Source organism: Phascolarctos cinereus, unplaced genomic scaffold (genome assembly GCF_003287225.1).
Source record: "Phascolarctos cinereus isolate Bilbo 61053 unplaced genomic scaffold, phaCin_HiC Scaffold_4;HRSCAF=312, whole genome shotgun sequence".
Lineage (NCBI taxonomy): Eukaryota > Metazoa > Chordata > Mammalia > Diprotodontia > Phascolarctidae > Phascolarctos > Phascolarctos cinereus.
In genome coordinates this window covers 415,061,140-415,076,989 of record NW_027555847.1, presented here as the reverse complement: position 1 = coordinate 415,076,989, position 15,850 = coordinate 415,061,140, and positions in this window count along the sequence as shown.

Genomic DNA, 15,850 nt, shown 5'->3' with positions numbered 1-15,850 from the left:
ATATATGGGCTTTTTAAAAAAAATTATGAAATAAGAGAGGGATAAAGAGGAATGTCCTTGATTTCTGATGAAAGGATGAGAGTATATCAAATCAATAATTCCTGCATAGACAAAATTGAAACAAAGCCACACTGAGAGAAATCTCACAGAGTATGAGGGTTGGAAATTTTGTGCCTGAGGTTGCTTGTGCTGAAGGTGACTCAGCTTTGCCTTCAGCTTTGCTTTGTGCTGCCATTTTAACCTGAGACTTTGGTGCTGAAGCTGCTGAAGGCACAGAGGTAGATTGGCTGCAGGGTAATGTCATTGCTTACTAGCTGAAAGTTGTCTTGGGAGTTACACAGTTGTATAGCTCAACTCACAACTCATTTACACAGTTTACACTTGTATATGCACCCTGATGACCTGCCAGTGAAGCTGGAGGAAATAGCTTAGGGTGGGATTATTACATATAGAGACCCATCTGGGATAGATGTTGCGCTCTTCACATTCAGGACCCCACCCTCCCCCACCTGCTTCCTATTAGCTAATTTCCATTAGCACTTGGGTCTCCAGAGGGCAGATGAATTCTTTTCTCCTCGGAGTTCTAGGAATGAACTTTCAGAGGGCTTGGATTTTTAGTACTATTACTTATGAGCCCCCATCTGGTGTGCTCTCCATGGTTTATCAGTTAACCAGACAATTAGCTTTTAAAAAGTGATATTTACTAAGCAGAAATGGCAAGGATAATTGTTACAGAAAATTTTACAGAAACATTGTCCAAACCTGGGGTGTACCCTCTTTTGCACATGCAATATCTCTAGAAAGACTTAAAGAGCTAATGTGGCCAAAGAATAAACTAACAGTTCCTGATTATTTGAAGTCCTTTTCTTCTTTTTTGGGTTCCTCCTAAAGATCTGATTAGTACTGAGTGTCAGTGCTATTGTAAGGTCCCAAAATTTCCTTTCCTCAGCATTTCTATCAACTCCTGATGAAGGCGTCATCATCTACTGCTGCTCAGGTACAGTGGTACCATTATTGATGGAAACTCTAGATATTCTGAGCTTTCAAAGTTCATAAGGCTATCACCTGGTCAGTTGAGGGGAGGGAAATGGAAAGAACTTCGTCCTCCCCCACCCCATACCCCATGACTCATTGCTGCTAAAATGACCATTCTGAACTGGCTTGCTGTAGCATACATAGGTCCAGAGGTGTGTCTGATTATCTCAACCAATCCCATTATATTTCCTGTGTGGCTTATATGATATCAAATGATCAATGGATTTTACTTGTCCTAAATTGATTAAGAATTTGTTCATGCCTATTTTATACTTCTGACTGATTCACTGATTAATTAATTTACTTGTTGAATGAATGAAAGAATAAAATTCCATGAAGTTTAGCACCATGTTATGTCTAAACTTCCCATGTCCTCTAGTACCTAGCACGATTCTAGGTACAATAGACACTTTAATAAATGTTTGTTGAATTTAATTTAATGTTCTCCATTTGTTTAGAGGCTGAGAGAGCATCCCAAATTGTTCTCCAATTAACTGTCTTTAAATTAGAGTCTTCACAACTGTGAGGTTAATTTTACTGTTACCTTTAAAGGGAAAGGAGGAATTGTTTCAAAGCAATGCTCACAATTATTGACTGTCTTTAAATACAATTTACAAATAAACATATTTGGTCTTTCCAGAAAAGACAAAGTTCAAATCAAAGTAAAAAAAAGTGAGATTAACATGGTAAATTCATTTCAACTATAGTCCATGTGGTACGTGAATATTCCATATTGTATGTGTAATGAAGTAAAAGCTGAGTCAGTATTCAAAACTTAATTGGTGTATCAAGCTGCTGGCTACATTTCAATATGAAGTGTGTATGCTTGAAATTAAACAATCTTAGTGTGAAAGTTAAAAGTACCATAGTATCGAATGTATTTGTCATCATTATTTATTTTGTCAAGTATAACATAGTAAGCTGGTTTAAAAAATATCCCTCAAAATTTTAATATTTAAAATTAAAATAAGGGCAGGTAGGTGGTGCAGTGGATAGAGCATCAGTCCTGGAGTCAGGAGGCCCTGAGTTCAAATCTGGCCTCAGACACTTGACACCTACTAGCTGTGTGACCCTGGGCAAGTCACTTAACCCCAATTGCTTCATCAAAAAAAAAATTAACTCAAAACAGTTAAAGACAATCATTTGGAATTTTCATTGTCTCTAAAATTTTTTTTTTGAAAAAATATCCTATCATGATAAATAAATAGGTAGTTAGTTTAAAGAGAAAATTCCATTAAAGCCACTGAAATTAATATATGACAATATAAAGTTTAAGTAGCAGAAATGTAGAGACACAAAGTAAAACAAAAATCTCTCAGAAAACACTTATTTGTCACTGAGAGTCAATAAATTTGTCATTTATTATTTATGTTGATTATTTACAGAGAAAAAACATCACCCTGTTTGGTTTGTAAGAATGCTTCAGCTGCGATAGTATGAAACATAATAAATTGAAATGATCTCTTTAAAGTATAAACTCAGTAGTTTTGCTGAACAGCTTTTATTGTCATCTTTCCCCCCTCCCCCAAGGTATGGTTTTCTGGGTAAGGGAGTATAGAGGGATGTTTTGGGAAATGAATGTGATATAAAAACAGGACATATCAAAATTTTTTTAAAAAAGAAAGTGTATATTGCAGACCAAAAACTTTTTTGCAATAGAAAATTAGATGCTTTTACAAAGTAAAAACAAGAGCAGCCAGGTTGCGCAGTGGATAGAGCACTAACCCTGCAGTCAGGAGGACCTGAGATCAAATCGGGACTCAGACATGTAATACTTCCTAGCTGTGTGACTTTGGGCAAGTCATTTAACCCCAATTGCCTCAATGAAAAAAAAAGAAGCAAAACCCAAAAGTTTTAAAAAGAACTATATCTGTGAGTGAAAGGATTATGTGTATTGAATAAATTGCTGATAGAATCACTAAATGTAATGAGCATCATTTGAAAGGAGAAACCTACTTGCAGCTATTGATATGGCCAAAACAATAAAGCATATCAAAATGCAGTCAACTTCAAATGGTTCCACTGGCAGAGGGGAAAGAGAATTGTGTCTGGAACTGAAGACCTTTGGGATCGATAAAATGAAAAATAGAAACCTTCCTATTTTGCATTGAAAGTGGATAAAGTAGTCATTCCCCAATTGACAAATGGTCAAGGGATATAAACAGGCAGTTTTTCAATGAAGAAACTTAAATATATATATATACATATATATATATATATATATATATATGTATATGTATATGTTTATGTATTATGTATATGCATATAGTCATATGAAAAAGTGCTCCAAACCATTATTTATTATAGAAATGCAAATTAAAAAACTTTAAGATATCTCATACCTGTCAGATTGGCTAAAACGATAGAAGGGGAAAATGACAAATGTTGAAGGGGATGTGCAAAAATTGGGACATTAATATACTGTTGACGGAACTGTGAATTGATCCAACAATTTTGGAAAGCAATCTGGAATTATGTACAAGGAGTTATAAAACTGTGTCTACCCTTTGGCCCAGTAATACCACTATTAGGTCTGTTTTCCAAGATGATCAGGGAAAAAGGAAAAGAATTTATATGTTCTAAAATATTTATAGCAGCTCTCTTTGTAGTGGCAAAGAACTGGAAATTGAGAAGATGCCCACTGATTGGGGAATGGGTAAACAAGTTGTGGTATATGATTGTTACAAATTACTACTGCGCTGTAAGAAATGATGAGTTGGTTGATTTTAGAAAAAGCATGTAAAGACTTGCATGAAATAATGAAAAGTGAAATGGACAGAACCAACAGAACAATGTATATGCTAACAGCAATATTGTTTGAACAACCAAGTTATTTTGAGTACTATAAATACTCAAATCAAGTACAAAGGACCTAGCAAGGAAGGTGTTATCCATCTATAGAGAAAGAACTGATAAATAGAAGGATGCATAGTATGATTTTACACATATTTACAAATCTGCATCAAATGGTAGCCTTCTGTAGTGCGGGATGGCAAGAGAGGGACACAGACAGTTTGGAACTTAAAATGTAACAAAAAAAATTAATTAAAAAAAATAAGTGGATAAAGTAGTAGATATAGTGAACGATGCTTATAGGATCACAAATGTATGGCACATATGTAATTGAGCAGGCAGTAAAGTGGAAAGAGTACTGTGGAGTCCAAGTACCTGGATTCAAATTCTGGCTTTGTCACTTATTACCTGCGTGACTTTGGGCAAATCACTTAACCTCTCTAGGCTTAGGTTCCTCATTGATAAAATGAGGTTATCGGGTAGCCTCTAAGCTCCTTTCTGTCTTTCAGTCTATAATCCAATGATATGTTGTTGAAATTGATATTAGGGAAGATTTGTTGCTTTGCATCTCTTGGTGGCAATGTCACATCAAGTGAAAATTTCAATGTAAATGACATTTTAAAAATGAAACACGTAATACGGGAGAATTATATTGGATTCTGCAATGACAGAGCTCAATTGATGTCAAAACAGAAGACAATTCTACAGGAAGTACTAATTAAGAAGATGGCCCCTTGTCCAGTTTGGGCATATTGCATGCATCATAATCACTTGAATTGAGAAACATGAAGGAAAAACCACACATGGTTTTTCAGTTTGTACTGGAAAAGTCAACTTTATTTTAAAAACAGTTCATTAATATGAAAACTTTTGTATAATTTTGTGACAATACAGGGGCAGAACTCAGGGCATTTTTACATTGTTATAAAATAGGATAGTTTCTTGTGCCAAAGTACTTCAAAGGATGTTTGAGGTAGAAGAAATTGCTGTTTGTTCTACTTGTAATAATAATGATGAAACAAATTCATTTTATAACAAAAACTGATTGATGGATATTTTGGAAAAATTAATTACTCTAAATAAATCAATACAATGTCCTCAAATTCATATTCTGGTTAAAAGATAAAATGATTGCAATTATGAATGTTAGAGCTTTGTATAATTTATCTATAAAATATTTTGATAGGTTTTCCTATTTTAATTTTTATATTTCCTGCTAATGAAATAGAAATAAAAATCTGCTTGTTAATTATTTGTGCAATCTACAGGAACAATCTTTGTTTTGTTTTAAATACCTTGATGTTTCTAAACATTAATAGATAAGGAACCTATTTGTCATGGACAAATAGATAGATATTTGTTATTTTATTTGTTCAAGAATGCTTAATAAGATGTGTTTTGTGATAATATGTTGAGAAGTTTTTGAATATGAAAATTTTATATTTTAACAACAGGCAAATAAAGTGTTCTCTGGTTTATCAAGCAAAGCAACATAAATTTTACTAACGTTCCTAAGATCTTTGTGTGAAATTGGATTTCCTGCTGTATTTATTATAAAGACATAAATATCAAATTGGATTAATGGTTGAAAAACAATTACAAATAGTGATATCATCAATATAACTCATTCTGAAAAATTTTGTGCAGAAAAACAAGCCCTCCTACCACATTAAAAATAACATTATTCTGATTGTTATTGTTATAAGTTCTAAATATTAAAATTATAAAGGATTTAAAAATATCTATTTGTGTCGTTACTTTTATCATGTTTAAAATTGGTTATAAAATCATAACATATACTTAATTATATTTAATAAAATACAAGCTAAGACAAATAATTTGTGTAGATTGTTTTATGAAAAGTAAGGTGGGAAGGTATTTTTGTTGTTGTCATTAGAAAAGAGTGATATTGCTATAAGAAGTTATTGGGGCATCTGAAACTTTATCGTATACAGAAATCCAGGACTCCCAGCATGTTCCTGAAATGGCTATAGAGTAGAACATTACAATAGGTTTGGTTTTCTAGAAAAGAGCAGAAGAACCTACCAAGAGAGAAAGAGACAGACAGACAGAGACACACAGAGACAGAGAAGACAAAGGGAGAGACAGAGACAGAAACAGAGAGAGACAGAGACAGAGACACAGAGAGACAGAGAGACAAAGAGAGAGGAAGAGATTGAGAAACTTTCATCAGGAGGCATGAGTCTCAGAGAAGCTGTTTTCAGAGGTTGTTTTGCTAAAGGTAAAGGATAATGAGACAGGGAACGGGAGACAGCATGTAGAGATACTGAGAATTATTTTTCAATTGCTTTGTATTTCAATTCTGTCACAATTAAATCTTTTACTAGGTCAATGTACGATTTCTGCCTGGTCTGTTAGTAAGGTACAAGCTGACTTCAGAAATTTCAAGGAAACTGGTGGGGGACTCCAGCCATCTCCATACCATAATAAACTATGGTAGTAAGAGTTACAATTTATTATGCTTAACTAAATAGAAAATGGCTTTCTACATACAGATGTCTGTTTAGATATGTTTATTTATAAAGAAATCTAATAGATCTAGATAGATAGATAGATTGATTGATGGATCAATATGTACAGGGTATCCCCAAAGTCTTAAGCTTTAATAGCTTAAACTAACGTTTCAACTACTGAATGGGATGTGTCCTTCTGGATAAACAGCTTCAGAGCTGGCCACCCTGGACAGTGGGGGAAGGGAAGGAGAAAAACATTCCTCCCTCCCTGCTAGGGTTTCTACCTCATGACAGCAGGTCCTGGCTTGCACTCACCAGAACTGCCAAACTCTTTCTCAGGCCAAGTTTTTTAAAGCACTTGGGGCTTGGGTCCATTTTTAGGCCGACCACTCCTCAGGGATAGCATGCAGTGATTCATGCTTCAATGTATTGGACTAGACAACCTTGGAGGTGCCTTCCAACTCTGAAATTCTATGATTTTATTTTGAAAAGAAAGGTATGACAAGTGATTAGAGCATTGCGTCCCAATGATTTCTATAATTATGTAAGGTACATTGATTTGGACCAAAAGAATAACTTGGGTTGTTTCCAGCACAATTTGAAAGTTCTGCTTGCATAAAAATCTGTGGTGATTTTCAAAAGGAGTTTCCTGTTTTTCAGGGGAATATTTAAGGTGAAATTTTAAGGTATTTTAAGGTATTTTCTCCCTTTGCCTTAATCAGGCAGTTCTTTTGTTTAGAGACTGATTGCATTAAAAGAAAAAAAACTGAAAGGTCAAGGCGGTTTAATTGAATGCCTGAGTTATACAAAATCAATGAAATAAATCAATGAAATTTCATGAAGTTGTCAAAATACCTCTAGAGTTAGAGCACTTTGTAAAAGTCTAGTGAAGCCTGGTGACCACTACTCAAAATAATGTTTATAAATGCATAAAATAAAACATAAAGGGTTGCAAAGAAAACCAATTTTATTGAAATAAAGATATAATTTATTTACCATCCAAGTTCATTAACCACCTAAAAGATATACAGGGATTCGCCTTGGGGTTGGGATGGATCTCAGGCTAAGCACTTTTGCCCTAGATTAATTTTTTTTTAACTGAAGATTCCAGAGATTACTGAGAAACTTTTATATTTTATTTTTTAAGGGTAATTGGAGAGTGTATTTGTGGGAGTGGATGTAAGGGGGAGAATCGAGTCCTAGAGCTATAGGTAAGGACTAAAGTTTCAGTTATAAACTGGGGGTAGGGAAAGGGGTTCAGTAAAAATTAATCATCTTTGTGCAAAACCACACCTTGTAGGAGGAATTAGTTCATCTATTTCTTTGGAAAGAGGTAGAAAGCTGGAGGCCAGATTGATGAAGGGACTTGCCTAAGTCACTGGCCAGAGCACTGAGCCTTGAGTCAGGAAAACTCAAATTTGGTTCAGATCTGGCCTCAGACACTTACTACCTGCTTGACTCTGGTCAAGTCCCCTAATCTTTGCCTCAGTTTTCTCAACTGTAAAATGGGAATAATAATAGCACCTACCTTGCAGGGTTGGTGTGAGGATCAAATGAGATAATATTTGTAAAGCACTTAGCACAGTGCCTGGAATGTAGCAGGCACTTAATAAATGCTTGTTCTCTTCCTTCCTAAGATGGCAGAGGTCTAAATCAATGATCCAATGATAGCATGAATTCTGTAAGACTAAGTTTCAGGGCAGGTACCAATTGGCATTGGGAGAGTTTCCTCCCTAGGAGGGTCACTTCACAGTTTCATGAACAATGTAACATTATGTAAGTCTTCCCACAAACTATTTAAATTTATTATTCCATGTTTTTTAACCAACTTCTACAATTTGCATAGTGCAAGGACAAACTTCGCAGCTTTTTAAATTCACATCTCTCTTACTATCAATTATTTGGAGTCTGTTTTCATGTGCTTGTTTATAATTTGTAATTTTTTTTGAAAATGTAATATCCTTTAATTATATTAGGGAATACCATTGCCCATTTGTGTCAGTTCTCTCTATATTTTGGATATTAGACTTTTATTCATGATTTTTGAAGCAAATATTGTCTATATATTTGTGTAGCCCCTGTTAGCTCTGGGGTTTTTTTTTTTATCTCAACTCCTACACTAATTGGGAAGTTGAGCTAACAGAGCAAAGCCAGCTACATCTCATCTCTCACTTCAGAGTCCTTGGAATACCCTTGAGGGCAGTGTCTTCTAATGCTATTAGCTCAAGCCCCCATTCCAATATGCTTTCTTTAGTATCATTTGCCATTTACAGTTAGCATCTTCCTTATATTATTTATTGTTCCAGTGATTAGCATCCTAGTGTCAGTTAATTGACATTGAGTAGCTTTTACATAGTAATATTTACTAGGAAAATTAAATTCAGATTAGTAATCCCATGCTTCTTTCAATGTCATAAAAGTCTAACAAACAGTTAAAAAGTCATATCTCATATATCCCGTAAGGAAACAAACCTAGTTAAACAGACTCTATAGGCAAACTAAGTCAGGCTGTAGATTAAACATTGAATTTGCAAAACCTAATGCTTACAAAACTATAAGGCTACATTTTATAGAAGTCACAATGGGCTGATTAAGAGGAATGAATTTACATGTCAGCAAGTTCTCCCACAAATAAAATATTTTTGAGAGGTTTTAAAGAGGCTATATTCCATTCTTCCTCTCACTTGGTTTCTTATCTCAGGAATGTCAAGAGTCTCCCCTTAACATTATTATTCCATGAGTCAGGTTTTGGTCAGGTGGGGTTAATATTAACAGAAGATAGGCTTTCTTAACCAGAAGTTGCAAAAGGAATGGCTCTGAGCCCCAAATAATAAAAATTAATAAAAGGAAATTAAAAATTCCAGTTAAAAGCTCTTTAAAGTATACCCGATTCTGGCTCAACAGCCAAACAAAGTCCCTCTTTCAGACATGGTTAAGTGGACAGGAAATAGTCATAGCTTACCTGATATGCTCTGAAGTGGAGAGCAGGGCCCTTCATTACATATTCCTAGAAGCTGGCTTGTAGGAGGTTGCATTACGTAGAGAGCATGTTGAATATGATCCTGAGGACTGGCCTGTCACGGGTCAATTCCTACTTACATTTGTTCCTTGTAAAAAAAAAATCTGAGTGGAGAAAAATTTAGCTTTAATGGCTTTCCTTCAATAAGGTGTCTCTCACGCATAATGTTTAGATGATAAAAATATTTTTTTCTTAATAGATGAAACCTAAGTTTGTTCAATGAGCCTCTGATTACACCATCAAGAAAGGCAAGCTATGAACTACAGAGACAGGCTTGCTATTCTTGTGGATGATGTGATGCACAAAGTCCAACTGGAAGTGGGAATCCCTTTAGATTTTGAGGCCCTCCAGATGGTGCTGCTTAAGAATGAAATTTTGCTGATTGTGATAAGCTCCAAAATACCAATAGACACTACTCAAATAAAAATGAATTGGCTTACTGATCCAGAAAGGAAAAACCAACTATCTTAAGAAGGACTACTTTCTAGATAGTGATATGTAATTAATTGGTTAGGCAGCCCACTGAATTGGTCCATCAAAACATAGACCCCAGAAAGGTGTCACAGATGAATGGTGAACTGGATGCAGAATGGAGGAACAGGAAGGAAGGCTGTGTTACATTTGGAAAATTGCAAAGCATTTCTAATGATCCCAAGCTGCTCCCTTACACTAAAAAATACCCCATCTTTTTAAAACTAAAGGGGACAAGGCAACTCTCAGAGCAGATGTCACTCTGCATTGACAGAGAGAGCTTCATTCATTCATAGGAAGGAGTTCCCTATCCCTATGAAATCACAGATTTGGAATAAAAACAATAACAGTGAATGAAAACAAAAGGAAACAAAATTCTCCTGGTGATCCCAATAAGACAATGAATCATGTATCACCACTCTCTGAAAAATCCAAGTTGGAAGGGACTTTAAGGTCAATGGAGAGATGCATAGAGTGTAGTAATCACAGCCGACATTTTTAAAGAGCTTTAAGGTTTCCAAAGCACTTCATGTGCATTATCTCACTTGAACCTCACAATAACCCTGTGAGGTAGATACCACAGGTATCAGAGACATGATCTCTTAGCCAAGTCTTGTCTGACTGCCAAGTCTTCCACAGTAAATTACTAAGGATGACCTGTGTTCAAGAACGGGCAGAAAAGATATCCAGGAAATTTAGAATCAGAAAAAGAAAGTGCATCATTCATGTAGTAAGAGCAAAAGATAATGATTATCTAGAATTGTACCAGAACTTGTGGGGTGTTAAAAGGCCTAGAGGAAAACCTCTGGCATGCTGGGTAGATTCCCTACATAGGATTTATGGACAGAAGAGAATGGAGTGGGGAGGTCTGCTGGGCTTATCAGTAAGTTAACTATTGTTTATCAAATGCCTGTGTGTCAGGCAACTGTGCTAAGCACTTGGGGTTACAAAGGCAAAAAAGAGTCCCTGTTCTCATGGAATTCATAGTCTAACAGAGATAACATGAAACAACTATGTGTAAAAAAGTTATATGCAAGATAAATTGGAAATAATCAACAGAGGTGAGGCACTAGAATTAAAGGGATAGGAAAAGGCTTCCTGTAGAGTTAGCACTATTGGAAGAAGCATCCATTTCAATGAGACTATGGATCTGTTGAAATATTTAAAAATACAATTTATGATGTGATTTTTTTCTTTTCATTATGTTGATAAAGAAAATGTGAACATTTCGTGCATTTAATTTTAAACCAAAAAACCGCTATTGATACTTAAAAATGAATTTCCACATATGTGAATATAGCAGCGTATTAGTTATTTGTTCTGCATACCCTTTCAGTCCCTCTTTCTTCACTGATCTCATTATTTGAGTGACACTATAAATATAAGCCAGAAAGTAATTTTTAAAAGAGTGCTGTTTCTTCTTTAAGACTTGCACAGGGGCAGCTAGGTGGCGCAGTGGATAGAGCACCTGCCTTGAAATCAGGAGTACCTGAGTTCAAGTCCAGCCTCAGACCAAACACTTGACACTAACTAGCTGTGTGACTCTGGACAAGTCACTTAACTCCAAGTGCCTTAAAAAAAAAAAAAGACTTGCACAAAATAATGAAGAGTAAAATGAGCAGAACCAAAAGAATGTTGTACACAGTAACAGCAATATTATTTTAAGAATAAGTTTGAGTGAATAAGTCATTTTGACTATTATAAGTACCCAAAATAACTACAAAGGACATCTGAAGAAAGACAGTATCTGCATCCAGAGAAAGAAATGATAATTAGAAGTATGTATAGAATAATTTTACATATATGGGTGGGTGTATAGACATATATATAGACACACACCTATTTGTGTCTAATAGTCATCTTTGGGATAGGTGGGGGAGGAGGGGGAAAAAAAGAAAAAAGAAATTTATACAATAACTTTACTGTATTTTTAAAAGGAATAGCAAGTTGTGTATTTGTAGTAGTAGATTTGCAGTTTCATGTGCATTCATCTTTCTTATTATACTATATTATAGAAATGTTTGTTTTATTCTATAAATTAAAATAAAAGTAGAAATGCTACAGAATCATGGCATTTGGGAGTTAGGAGGGACTGTAAGCAGCTATATAGTCCAACTCACATGTGAAAGGAATCCACATCCTTGTATTCCTTTGGACATCCATTGGACAAGCAAGCACTTGAGGGTGTTCTGTCCAAAGGAAGGCAAATTTGGTTGGCTGAACCCATCTAGTTATTTTGGGGTTTACTGGCTAGATTTCTTTCTTGAAGACCATGCCTTAAAGTAAACCCAATTCACTCTGGCTCTCATTGACTGGCCAACAATATATGCCTGCCCAAGCACCACTTAATCTTTATTTTTGGAGCCCAGACTGCTCAAAGTAATTGCAATTGGTAATTGTTTCTCTTTTAGCTAGCTACCCAGAGGGTCTTCTCCTCCCAGTCTGATTTTTATTTATTTATTTTTTTTTACTAAAGGGGCCATCCCTAGACTCACTTCTTAAATAGACCTAATCACTGAATGGGCATTTCCTCAAAGTGAGAACTCAGAAGGACCTTAGCTTCAAAAGGCCAAGGTCTCCCACCGCATCCTGGACCATCTCCAGTCATCCTGATCTATGTCTGGGCATTGGACCCAGATGGTTCTGGAGGAGAAAGTGAGGCTGGTGACTTTGCACAGCCCTTCCTCACTCAAATCCAATTCATTTGCAAGTCATGACATCACACACACACACACACACACACACACACACACACACACACACACACACTGTGTGAGTTTTTTCTAGCCTCTGCTTGGAGAAATCCAGGGAGGAGGAATTCACCCTTTCCAGAGGCAGGCAGTTAGTTTTTTGGATAGCTCTGATAGGAAACATCCTGACACCAAGGACAAGGTTGATTCTTTGTAAATGCACCCTTTGCCCCTAGTTTTGCTCTCTGGGGACAAATAGAATAACCCTATTGAAAGCTGAATAGACAAAACTCTACATATAAATAAAGGACAAACAAATATCATTACTGATAAATTTGATTTAAACATTGACTTAAAAATTTGGTTAAACATTGGTACCAGAGTTAAACAAGCCCAGAGCAATTGTGAGTTTGTCCCCTGGCTTATTACAATCCTACCTTTTTTGAACTTTGGCTTTAGAGAATAATGCTAAGTCTAGTGGATGGACCAGAGAATTTGACTGGCCCTACTTTGCAAAAATAATGTTCGCTGAATATTCATAATTACATTTAAACTTAATTGACTGAATTTTAAGGACACATTAAAATGCAGGTCTTCAATATCTGCCAGGACCAACAGTGTCACCAATAAATATGTGCAAAGCACCCACCATTTGATATGGTGATGGGTTAAGTAGACATCACTTTTGTCCTGAAGGAAACATTTAACTTTGACACGAATAAACACATAAAAGAGGTCAAACAAACACACAAATGTTGTTGCTTATCCAGAAATTCTGGTGAAATCATTGCTTAACTTCTCTGCCCTTTTTCTCATTTAACTTCTGCAAGTTAATATGCAACAGATGATATTGTGCAGTTTTATTAGGCAGCTTACAAGCTAGAGTTAGCACGACAGATATTTTAGAATTTGGAAGTTTGATAATGAAATAAAAAAGAGTTTCATTAGTAGTTGCATGGAGTCAGGAATGGGGATGCAGAACGATATCCACAAGGATGTTTGGAAATAATTCTGAGTCCCGAGGGCTCTCAAGCAAATATGCTTGAGGTGGAAACCCTAAGGTGGGTGAGAAGGTGGAAAAAGGGAAAATTGTGGCCCTTCTGTCCCCTTTTGCCCCACTGAGCCATAGGGTCATGAGACCATAAACTACAACTCTGTCCATCACTGATCCTCCACATACTATATTGTATCTATTTACCTACTCTAGTTAACCTTTGTGGCTGTTCCTAATAATAAGTGACATTTATAGAACTCTTTAAGATTTGCCAAATGCTTTACAAATATTATCTCACTTGTTCCCCCCCAAAACCCTGTGTGCTAAATATACTGCCAGTGGTACTATTCACATTTTACAGATCAGGTAGAGACATTAAGGGACTTGGCCAGAGTCTCAGTTTCTGAGATAAGAGTTGGCCCCAGATTCTCTCTACTCTGCTTTATCCTTTGTCTAATACCCCATACTGTATGCTATGGCTTCTGGGTTGATATCTTGGTGATCCTTCGGTCTCAGGGCCCTCACCACCTTCAGCTACATTAGGACTACCTGGCTAGTATCTTCCCAAATGTTGAGAACAGTAGTGACAGAAAGTATAAACTACTAGGCCTCTCACAGAGTAAAATGTGGCTTCTCCTTTTACCTCAGAGTCATACTTCCCTATATGTTTTCCTCCTTGCCCCTCACACAGATGGAAATCTTTATTTATCTCCTTGGGGTTTTTTTGCTTTTAGTCATGAGGAAAAAAACTTAAAAGTCCACAGAAACAGAACTGAAAATCAAAGAAAAGAAAAAAATTGAAAATAAAATTTACTGAGATGATAAATAAAACTAAGAGCATTTTTTTAAAAAATAAGGGGGAAAGAATTAATTTGGTATCCCCCCCAAAAAAAGAGGGAAAATCTAAATTAATGAAATAAAAAATGAGAAAGGAGAATTTATAACAAATGATATAAAGGAAATCATTAGAAATTTTTATTTTGTTAAACACCTAACAAATTGACAATAAAAATGAAGTGGATGAACATTTATGAAAATGGAAAATACTGTGATGAACAGAACAGGAAACAGGGACTTTAAATATCCCAAAAGCAGAACAAAATTTAGTAAACTGTCCATTTATTCTCAAGGGAAGGAGAAGGAAAAAAAAACCACATGTATGCTGATGGATTACCAGGTCAATTCCAGTGAACATTTAATGAACAATTAGCCACTATGCTAAATGAATTGTTCACAAAAATAGAGAAAGTACCTCACCAAACTCACTCTTTGAGATAAATATAGTTGCAATACATAACACAGGGAGAGAAAGAGATAGCAGAGAAAGAAAATTAAAAACTAATACCACTAGCAAATATTGATGTGAAAAAACTAAATAAAATATTGGCTAAGAAGTTATTGCAATATATTAAAAAATAATCCATTATGTTCAGGTTCTTTATATTAGAAATGGTTAAACATTAGGAGAACTAGAAATATGATAAAATTGTATTAAAAATGAAAATAATAAAAGAACATAAACCAAACTGAAAAAATTAATCTTACCCCTCAGAATTCTTTTTTAACATGAAAAATGTTACAGCTCAGTTATACCACCCCACTTCATTTCACAATAGAAAAAACTCAAGTTGAAAGAAGACGAAAACTCAAGTTCATGTTAGATAATTGGCCTGCTATTAATATGTCCGTGGGCAGCTAGGTGGTACAGTGGATAGAGCTCTGGGTCTGGAGATAGAAAGATTTGTCTTCCTTAGTTCACATCTGTTCTCAGACACTTACTAGTTGTGTGACCCTGGGCAAGTCACTTAACCCTGTTTGCCTCAGTTCCTCATCTGTAAAATGAGCTAGAGAAGAAAATGACAAACCACTCCAATATCTGTGACCAAATGGGGTCACAAAGAGTCAGACACAACTGAACAGCACATTTTAGCCCTTGATATCTAGATGTTATAAGTATAGAAAATAACACAACAGTTAGTAAAGACTCATATTTACCCAATGAAGAGACCTGAAGAAATGACTTCCACATCCAATTCTAGTTCATCTGTGTTGCCTACTTCTATATGTACTTGGAATCTTTTGCTATAAAATAGACTTTTCTTGAAATCTTTTCCCCTCAATTCAATTCGACTGATTAAGGCACTGATTAAATGCCTACCTTATACAAGCATGATGTTAGGCTTTAGAAATCCAAAGCTATAAAAAAAAATTGTTTCCTGCCCACAGAGAATGTAGAATGTAAATTCTGCAGGTGGATACAACATAGGTAAGTAAATGAGGGAGGGAAAGTGCACCACCAGTCACAGGAATCCCAGAAGGGAAGTAGGAGATGGCACCTGACCTAAATCTTGAAGGACGCTGAGGATTCTGAGAG